This window comes from Coregonus lavaretus (genome assembly GCF_964263955.1).
Source record: "Coregonus lavaretus genome assembly, contig: HAP1_SCAFFOLD_1534, whole genome shotgun sequence".
Lineage (NCBI taxonomy): Eukaryota > Metazoa > Chordata > Actinopteri > Salmoniformes > Salmonidae > Coregonus > Coregonus lavaretus.
In genome coordinates, this window is record NW_028162284.1 from 82,083 (window position 1) to 92,500 (window position 10,418).

At 46.2% G+C, this 10,418-nt stretch overlaps 1 protein-coding gene across 2 annotated transcripts in view; it reads left to right on the top strand.

Moving 5' to 3' along the window:
* LOC311119388 (sushi domain-containing protein 6-like) overlaps window positions 1–10,418 on the top strand; it is a 51,920-nt gene that overhangs the window by 35,949 nt on the left and 5,553 nt on the right. The gene's annotated exons all lie outside the window — the stretch shown is intronic.

A 10,418-nucleotide genomic window follows, 5' to 3' on the forward strand; every position in this document is an offset into this window, starting at 1 on the left:
TTTACACGGATCAGTCGTCCTTGTCCCTTTGCAGAAAAACAGCCCCAAAGCATGATGTTTCCACCCCCATGCTTCACAGTAGGTATGGTGTTCTTTGGATGCAACTCAGCATTCTTTGTCCTCCAAACACGACGAGTTGAGTTTTTACCAAAAAGTTATATTTTGGTTTCATCTGACCATATGACATTCTCCCAATCCTCTTCTGGATCATCCAAATGCACTCTAGCAAACTTCAGACGGGCCTGGACATGTACTGGCTTAAGCAGGGGGACACGTCTGGCACTGCAGGATTTGAGTCCCTGGCGGCGTAGTGTGTTACTGATGGTAGGCTTTGTTACTTTAGTCCCAGCTCTCTGCAGGTCATTCACTAGGTCCCCCCGTGTGGTTCTGGGATTTTTGCTCACCGTTCTTGTGATCATTTTGACCCCACAGGGTGAGATCTTGCGTGGAGCCCCAGATCGAGGGAGATTATCAGTGGTCTTGTATGTCTTCCATTTCCTAATAATTGCTCCCACAGTTGATTTCTTCAAACCAAGTTGCTTACCTATTGCAGATTCAGTCTTCCCAGCCTGGTGCAGGTCTACAATTTTGTTTCTGGTGTCCTTTGACAGCTCTTTGGTCTTGGCCATAGTGGAATTTGGAGTGTGACTGTTTGAGGTTGTGGACAGGTGTCTTTTATACTGATAACAAGTTCAAACAGGTGCCATTAATACAGGTAACGAGTGGAGGACAGAGGAGCCTCTTAAAGAAGAAGTTACAGGTCTGTGAGAGCCAGAAATCTTGCTTGTTTGTAGGTGACCAAATACTTATTTTCCACCATAATTTGCAAATAAATTCATAAAAAATCCTACAATGTGATTTTCTGGATTTTATTTCCTCAATTTGTCTGTCATAGTTGACGTGTACCTATGATGAAAATTACAGGCCTCTCTCATCTTTTTAAGTGGGAGAACTTGCACAATTGGTGGCTGACTAAATAAAAAAATTCCCCACTGTATATGCTAATCGTCCTCCTAAAAGGCAGGCTTTATCCTATATGTAAAATGTAGCTCGAGATAAAAGTTCAAGTGTCCGCTGTCATCATTCCTGCTGCTTTCAGTTCAGTAGCCATAGGTGTGAGATCAGATAGAGTAGGCTATAGCCTATGCATGGGCGGAGAAGCACGGGGCTGTCCATTATCTTTCACAAGGAAATGTACTTCCTGAATTAGGCAATATTTTACTACATTGCCTAGAAATAAATATTGATCTCGCCATATTTGTCTCCGTCTGAAAATCGTCCCACTCCTAAAAGGTAGGCGATAAAACGTAGGTGAAGAGAGAGTGCAAGTCTCGCCAACTCTGCTCTCTTCATACTACGTCTAGCATATCTGCTGATATAGCCCAGTAATACCGATAGCCTAATATAATGGGCCACGTGAGAGTCTCTGGTTATTTAACCTTTTTCTTAGGTTATTTCTGTGCAATTTTAATATTACCTATAGGGTGTCAAATAGTTGGGACCAAGGCTGGCAAGTGAGCTGTGACACATACGCATAAAATAACATTGCGGGACTGCTGTTGGGTCGGGACCAGTTCTTGCGGTAGCGGGTGAGAGTCGGATGATTAAATCAGTCCTGCGCAGACCTCTAGTGTGTGTGTGTGTGTGTGTGTGTGTGTGTGTGTGTGTGTGTGTGTGTGTGTGTGTGTGTGTGTGTGTGAGTGAGTGAGTGATAAGCAGGACTGAAGGGCTGGAGAGAGCTGACAGTGGAATTTAGAATTTTTTGGAACATGTTCTAACTTCCGTAGAACAATCCCAGAATCCTACAGCTCCATGACGTTATAAAGCCTAGTTCCACAGAATCCCCTTTCAACTGTGGTTATGACAAACAGCTGTTGTTGGAAGGTCAAACAATGATCCGACTAACACGGGAAGGAAGATTGTGTCTGTGTATGTGGGGGTTAGTGGTGTGAATGTTTAAACAAAATTGGGATCCTTAACTTTAAGAATAATCCCTAACTGAAAAACAATACATATTTTCCCACAAAATTTAAAATAGCAAAGGAGTTATCACAAAACACGTTATTTTCTGCGTTATAGCCTAACTAGACGATAGGCTATAAAGGTCTGGGGAAAGTTGTCATTTAAATAAAACCAGAGAGGAAGAGGTGAACTGTAGGCTATTTTGGGGGAATTTCCGAGGCATGCAAAATACATTATTTTTTTTAGTGGAAGGATTTTTCTTAACGTAAGGATCCCAATTTCGTTTGAACGTTTAACCCCCTAACGCCCAGACATACAGATTACCAAGACATATGGCATGGTTCTTTCTGCCTGCCCCCTCCTCTCATTCCCTCACGCTAGCTCACTTGCTCTTTCTCTAAGTGTGTTCAGTCTGTTGCATTTAGAATATCCTAGCCTATTCATTGATGATAAGCCCTGCGTTTATGACCCTCTCTGCCTGGCGTCCAACCTGCCTATACTCTGTCCCTCCCTTCTCTCTCTCCGTCCCTCGCTAGCTCGCTATGAACGATGCAAGGGTTTGTTTTCTCGGAAGTACGGCAACTAATGGCGTCAGAATGCTTCAGTTCGGCTGGCGCCTAGCCGAACTCGGCTAACCGAACAAGTGTGCTCGCATACTCCCTTAAAATACCTTAGTGTGAAAAATTCTAAAAAAAAAGCTGTACGTTTTTGAGATGCCATAGCCAGTATACACTTCCTCAAAATAGTCAGAATTAATCTAAGATAACTCAAGAAATCGGTCATTCATTTAGAAGTTTTTGCCGAACAGATCTTAGTCACACAATTTTACATCTAACTAAGATGTTTGGTGCAGTATTTTTCAATGAAAAAATGTGCATCAAAACAAGTCGTCTCTCATTGAATGACAACAAAGACTTTATTGAAGGATCCCTACTGTCACCGACAAAGGGGCGTAGACTTCGACTCCGAACTTCGGCTTGCCTCCAGAATTGTTTTGGGTGTGCCCGAACAGCCGAAAAACCCTCTCCGAAGTCCAAAACAACTTCACAAAATGTCGTCATAATATATGCACGAACTCTACCGAACTGTTTCGGCTGGGAAGCATGTGGAAACCTTAATCGGTCTCCTCCGTTCTAAATTCCTAGCTGAATCGAATCGTGACACTCACAAATTGGAGTCAACACCAGGAGTCGACGTACAAGGAGTCAAGTAATCAATTATTTTGGAGTTGACTCTCCACCACTACGTCATCATCGTTAACAGCAGAGAAAGACAAGCGACAGCAGAGAAGTCCTGTATGACAATACTTTGACAAGTTAAATGAGAAGGAAATGCAGACTTTGGGAGGTGTAATTGAGGTACAGTAATAGTAGTATAGGTGCCATGCTTAACCATCTGAGCTGATAGACCCAAACCGTTGCTGGCAGCAGCGCAGCTGCATTGTGAATTCATCTGGAATATTCTGCATTTTTCTTATAGTTTTAACGGAAGACACATTTAATTTTTTCCATTAGTCACATCCCTAGCACACACAAAGAGCTCAACCTAACACACACCGACCAGGCTTCACACACACACACCACCCTCCGTTGTCTGGCAGCCAGAATGACTGGTCTCTGTCAGTGTGCTCAGACAAACCTGCTGCCATCTCCCCCACACTCAATCACTGACTCCTCTCTCCCTAGGGATACATCAGCCTCTCTGTCAGGAAAATGACTTTCACCCCGCAGCCTGTTCCCTTTTCAATTGCTCAATCTCTCTCTTTCTCTCTCCCTTCATAACTTTCTCTGCCTCTCTGTCTCCCTCCCTCTCTGTCTGTCCGTCTGCCTCCCTCTCTGTCTCCCTCCCTCTCTGTCTGTCCGTCTCTCTCCCTCTCTGTCTGTCTATCTGCCTCCCTCTCTGTGTCTGTCCCTCCCTCCCTCCCTGTCTGTCTGTCTGTCTGTCTGTCTCTGTCCGTCTGCCTCCCTCTCTGTCTGTCCGTCTGCCTCCCTCTCTGTCTGTCCGTCTGCCTCCCTCTCTGTCTGTCTGTTCTATCTCCCTCCCTCTCTCTCTCTGTCTCTCTCCCTCTGTCTCCCTCCCTCTCTCTCTGTCTGTCTCCCTCCCTCTCTCTCTCTGTCTGTCTGTCTGTCTCCCTCCCTCTCTGTCTCCCTCCTCTGTCTGTCTGTCTGTCTGTCTGTCTGTCTGCCTCCCTCTCTGTCTGTCCGTCTGCCTCCCTCTCTGTCTGTCTGTCTGCCTCCCTCTCTGTCTGTCTGTCTGCCTCCCTCTCTGTCTGTCCGTCTGTCTGCCTCCCTCTCTGTCTGTCCGTCTGCCTCCCTCTCTGTCTGTCTGTCTGCCTCCCTCTCTGTCTGTCTGTCTGCCTCCCTCTCTGTCTGTCCGTCTGCCTCCCTCTCTGTCTGTCTGTCTGCCTCCCTCTCTGTCTGTCTGTTCTATCTCCCTCCCTCTCTCTCTCTGTCTGTCTGTCTCCCTCCCTCTCTGTCTCTCCCTCCCTCTCTGTCTCTCTCTCCCTCTCTGTCAGTCTGCCTCCCTCTCTGGGGGGGGGAGTGTGTCTGTGTTAACTGAAGAGTAGAAGGTTTCATGCAGTTTTTCCCCCTTACTGACACAATGACATGCAGATCATTATGCATGTATATTCCTTCCTCCCATTCCTCAAGCCAAATCACAGGTAGGCTTTTAGATATGAGCAAACCAGCCATTCATTCTATGCAGTATTCTATTATACAGTGTGACGTTAATTCAATATGTTTTGTATTGAATAGAAGTGTGAACATCAGTGACAGGTTTTTTGTGTAGCGCATCAACAATGTTTAGAAAACCCAAACAAGCGAAGGGGCTACCCTACTGTCTCTCTCTGTTTATACCTCTCCACGGTCCACCCTACTGTCTCTCTCTGTTTAAACCTCCATGGTCCACCCTACTGTCTCTCTCTGTTTAAACCTCTCCATGGTCCACTCTACTGTCTCTCTCTGTTTAAACCTCTCCATGGTCCACCCTACTGTCTCTCTCTGTTTAAACCTCCATGGTCCACCCTACTGTCTCTCTCTGTTTAAACCTCTCCATGGTCCACTCTACTGTCTCTCTCTGTTTAAACCTCTCCATGGTCCACCCTACTGTCTCTCTCTGTTTAAACCTCTCCATGGTCCACCCTACTGTCTCTCTCTGTTTATACCTCTCCACGGTCCACCCTACTGTCTCTCTCTGTTTAAACCTCTCCACGGTCCACCCTACTGTCTCTCTCTGTTTATACCTCTCCACGGTCCACCCTACTGTCTCTCTCTGTTTAAACCTCTCCACGGTCCACCCTACTGTCTCTCTCTGTTTAAACCTCTCCATGGTCCACCCTACTGTCTCTCTCTGTTTAAACCTCTCCATGGTCCACCCTACTGTCTCTCTCTGTTTAAACCTCTCCATGGTCCACCCTACTGTCTCTCTCTGTTTAAACCTCTCCATGGTCCACCCTACTGTCTCTCTCTGTTTAAACCTCTCCATGGTCCACCCTACTGTCTCTCTCTGTTTAAACCTCCATGGTCCACCCTACTGTCTCTCTCTGTTTAAACCTCTCCATGGTCCACCCTACTGTCTCTCTCTGTTTAAACCTCTCCATGGTCCACCCTACTGTCTCTCTCTGTTTAAACCTCTCCATGGTCCACCCTACTGTCTCTCTCTGTTTAAACCTCTCCATGGTCCACCCTACTGTCTCTCTCTGTTTAAACCTCTCCATGGTCCACCCTACTGTCTCTCTCTGTTTAAACCTCTCCATGGTCCACCCTACTGTCTCTCTCTGTTTAAACCTCTCCATGGTCCACCCTACTGTCTCTCTCTGTTTAAACCTCTCCATGGTCCACCCTACTGTCTCTCTCTGTTTAAACCTCTCCATGGTCCACCCTACTGTCTCTCTCTGTTTAAACCTCTCCATGGTCCACCCTACTGTCTCTCTCTGTTTAAACCTCTCCATGGTCCACCCTACTGTCTCTCTCTGTTTAAACCTCTCCATGGTCCACCCTACTGTCTCTCTCTGTTTAAACCTCTCCATGGTCCACCCTACTGTCTCCCTGTGCCCTGTGTGTACCCTACCCTCTGTTATCCCCTGTCCTACAATATATTAAGACCCAAACCCTTCAGCCTCTATTCCTTTCCAGCAGTCACATGCAATGAGCTTAGCACTCTAATAATGACGGCTTGACTCAAATCCCTGGATTAGAGAGGGAGGCAGGGAAACGCAACAAAACACCATCCATCCACCCACTCCAACCTAACAACAACAATAACAAAAGACTAACAAAGAAACAATAACATATTTACCAACCCAGGGAGAGGGGTTATCCTCCTACTCCCAGTCTTAAGCCTAATCCCTCTCTCTCTTTCTCTCTCTTTCAATTCAATTCAAAGGGCTTTATTGGCATGGGAAACATATATTTACATTGCCACTCTCTCTCTCTCTCTCTCTCTCTCTCTCTCTCGCACCCCCATCTCTCTCGCTCCCCATCTTTCTCTCTCTCTCTCTCTCGCTCTCTCTCTCTCTCGCTCCCCCATCTCTCTCGCTCCCCCCATCTCTCTCGCTCCCCCCATCTCTCTCCCCCATCTTTCTCTCTCTCGCTCCCCATCTTTCTCTCGTTCTTTCCCACATTTTCTCTCTCTCCCCTCTCTCTCTCTCTCTCTCTCTCTTTCTCTCTCTCCTTCTCTCCCTCCCACCTCTCTCAATTCAATTTAAGTGCTTTATTGGCATGGGAAACATGTTTACATTGCTAAAGCAAGTGCTTTCTCCCCCCCACCCTTCTCTCTCTCTCTGTCTCTGTCTCTGTCTCTGTCTCTGTCTCTGTCTCTGTCTCTGTCTCTGTCTCTGTCTCTGTCTCTGTCTCTGTCTCTGTCTCTGTCTCTGTCTCTGTCTCTCTGTCTCTCTGTCTCTCTGTCTCTCTGTCTCTCTGTCTCTCTGTCTCTCTGTCTCTCTGTCTCTCTGTCTCTCTGTCTCTCTGTCTCTCTGTCTCTCTGTCTCTGTCTCTGTCTCTGTCTCTGTCTCTGTCTCTGTCTCTGTCTCTGTCTCTGTCTCTGTCTATTGTCCTGCCATAGCCTCTCAGCAGCTGCATCACTAGAATAATGTGATCTGAGTTGGCCTCCAGCAGCTTGTAATGAAGGATCATTCTAATTTCAATTTACCAAGGCCGACTAAGACCCTCCCAGTCCCTTCCTCTCAATTCAATTTCAATTTAAGGGCTTTATTGGCATGGGAAAGGTATGTTAACGTTGCCAAAGCAAGTGAAGTAGATAGTAAACAAAAGTGAAATAAACAATAAATATTAACAGTAAACATTACACTCAGAAGTTCCAAAAGAATAAAGACATGTCATATTATGCCTATATACAGTGTTGTAACAATGTGCAAATAGTTAAAGTACAAATGGGAAAATAAATAAACATAAATATTGGTTGTATTTACAATGATGTTTGTTCTTCACTGGTTGCCCTTTTCTTGTGGCAACAGGTCACAAATCTTGCTGCTGTGATGGCACACTGTGGTTTTTCACCAAGTAGATAAGGGAGTTTATCAAAATTTGGTTTGTTTTCGAATTCTTTGTGGATCTCTGTAATCTGAGGGAAATATGTGTCTCTAATATGGTCACACATTTGGCAGGTTAGGAAGTGCAGCTCAGTTTCCACCTCATTTTGTGGGCAGTGTGCACATAGCCTGTCTTCTCTTGAGAGCCAGGTCTGCCTTCGGCGGCCTTTCTCAATAGCAAGGCTATGCTCACTGAGTCTGTACATAGTCAAAGCTTTCCTTAAATTTGGGTCAGTCAGAGTGGTCAGGTATTCTGCCACTGTGTACTCTCTGTTTAGGGCCAAATAGCATTCTAGTTTGCTCTGTTTTTTTGTGAATTCTTTCCAATGTGTCATGTAATTATATTTTTGTTTTCTCATGATTTGGTTGAGTCTAATTGCGTTGTTGTTCTTGTCCTGGGGCTCTGTGGGGTCTGTTTGTGTTTGTGAACAGAGCCCCAGGACCAGCTTACTTAGGGGACTCTTCTACAAGTTCATCTCTCTGTAGGTGATGGCTTTGTTATGGAAGGTTTGGGAATCACTTCCTCTCTGCCTCTCTCTCTTTCCCTCTCTCTCTCTCTCTCTCTCTCTCTCTCTCTCTCTCTCTCTCTCTCTCTCTCTCTCTCTCTCTCTCTCTCGTCTCTGTTTCTCTGCCTCTCTCTCGTTCCCTCTCTTTCCCTCTCTCTTTCTTTCTCTCTCTCTCTGCCTCTCTTTCAGATCATTGTCATTGGGTGGAGTGGAGATAGGGGAGTGAGGATATTAACGCCTCCCTGCCGCTCTCTCCATAGGTTCCCCTTGGAACCCACTAAAGTAATGATACAGCGCCCTTTTTATTTTAAAGTGCCATCAGACACTAGGGTATTAGACTCGCACAATGAACCAAGTGATTCTTAAAGGGGAAATCAGCAGTTGAAACAATAACAAAGCGCATTCCCCGCCCTGTTTCGGTAAAAGGCTGAAGGATGGGGCTGGAGAAATGTAACCACTCTCAAATTCATAGACGGGGCTATGGATGCAAGGACTGACCATCCATTATATAAAAAAAAGTATAGTTTTTAACCATGTTTTGAGGCTATATGGTGTTTGTTTACAGTAACTTTGTTTACAAACATTGGAGTAAAACAAGCTTTTATTTTGGGTTGTGATGGGGTACGACAGTTAAACTAAGCTCGAGAGGCATTTTGAATTTATATTCTTTAAGAATCAATGGGTACATATAATTAATGTATAAGTCCAAAATGGACGTAGCAACTGCTGATTGCTGCTTTGAAGGAGCTAAAAGAGCTCAAACTATGGAACAGCTAAGCAGGCTAACGTTCATACCTGCACTTGAAGCGGTTGATTAATATTTCCCTGATTTTTATTAGTATCTGTGTATCCAAAATATCTATGACTTATTGTACTGGGGTAGAAACTCTCTTCATCTAAACGACCTTATAAGGAGGTTTAGCTAGCCTAGCACAGTAACTAGCACCTTGATGATGCACACGCGACATGGCAGCCATTTTGTGCCAGAATGTTCAGTTGGTTGCCCCCCCCCCCCCCACTTACAACTTCTGTCAGGCAACTGCTCCTCCATGTGTGTGTTCTGTAAAGCCCCCTATACAAACACAACCAGCTCTTTACATAATGTCTGGTCTATTGTACACAACATCATGGGAACCCTTTGAGGGAATATAGTGACTCAGTGTAACTGTTGTCTGTTTATACCATTGGTCTAGATAGACACAGAGACAGACTGTATCCACTCTAATGGAGAGTCTATTACTCTACCTGCCGTGACATGTCTGTCGGCAGGCAGCAGTCTACAGAGAGAGAGAGGTGGGGGAATGGAGGAGGAGAGAGAGGTGGGGGGGATGGAGGAGAGAGAGGCGGGGGGATGGAGGAGGAGGAGAGAGAGGCGGGGGGATGGAGGAGGAGGAGGAGGAGAGAGAGGCGGGGGGATGGAGGAGGAGGAGGAGAGAGAGGCGGGGGGATGGAGTAGGAGGAGGAGAGAGAGGCGGGGGGATGGAGGAGGAGGAGGAGGAGGAGAGAGAGGCGGGGGGATGGAGCAGGAGGAGGAGAGAGGCGGGGGGGATGGAGGAGGAGAGAGAGGCGGGGGGATGGAGGAGGAGGGAGAGGCGGTGGGATGGAGGCGGGGGGATCTCTCCCGTCTCTCCTCTCTCGCTCTCCTCTCTCTCTCTGTTCAGTGACTTGCAGAATGATTAGGCTATCTTCTAGGGAGAGAGCGAGACATGCACTAGAGACACTAGACTTAATGAATTAATCATTCCGTTTGGTAGACTAGAATTGTTATTCGTTACTGTTATTCGCTGCAGCTTGTTGTGCTGGTTGTCCTCTGTTGACCTTATGAAGACTCTTGAAGATAGGAGGATTAGTCAAAGTTAATTGTCATAAGAGGAGGGAGATGGGCAGCAGGTTTCCTAGCGGTTAAGAGCGTTGGGCCAGTAACCGAAAGGTCGCTGGTTCGAATCCCTGTGCCGACTAGGTGAAAAGTCTGTGCCCTTGAGCAAGGCACTAAATGAACCCTAATTGCTTCTGTAAGTTGCTCTGGATAAGAGCGTCTGCTAAATGACTCATGTAAATGATATAGACTATAAACAACGTGTGTGTGTGTGTGTGTGTGTGTGTGCGTGCATACATGCACGTGCACACTTAATCTTCTGGTGGCAGCTACATTCCCCCACTAGAGATAAGCGAGTAAGATGGAGTTGGAACTTGGAGGAGCAGCAGTTTTAACACACACACACACACACACACACACACACACACACACACACACACACCGTCTGTTTCTACCAGCCAGGGCAGACAAAGCCAAGCTGTAAAATACCTAAACAGCTCGGCCTGTGATTGCAACAAGCCTGTCCCTCCTCTCTCCGACTGAAGATAGTCATTCTGAAAGGAATGTTGTTTAGGCTGTCCTA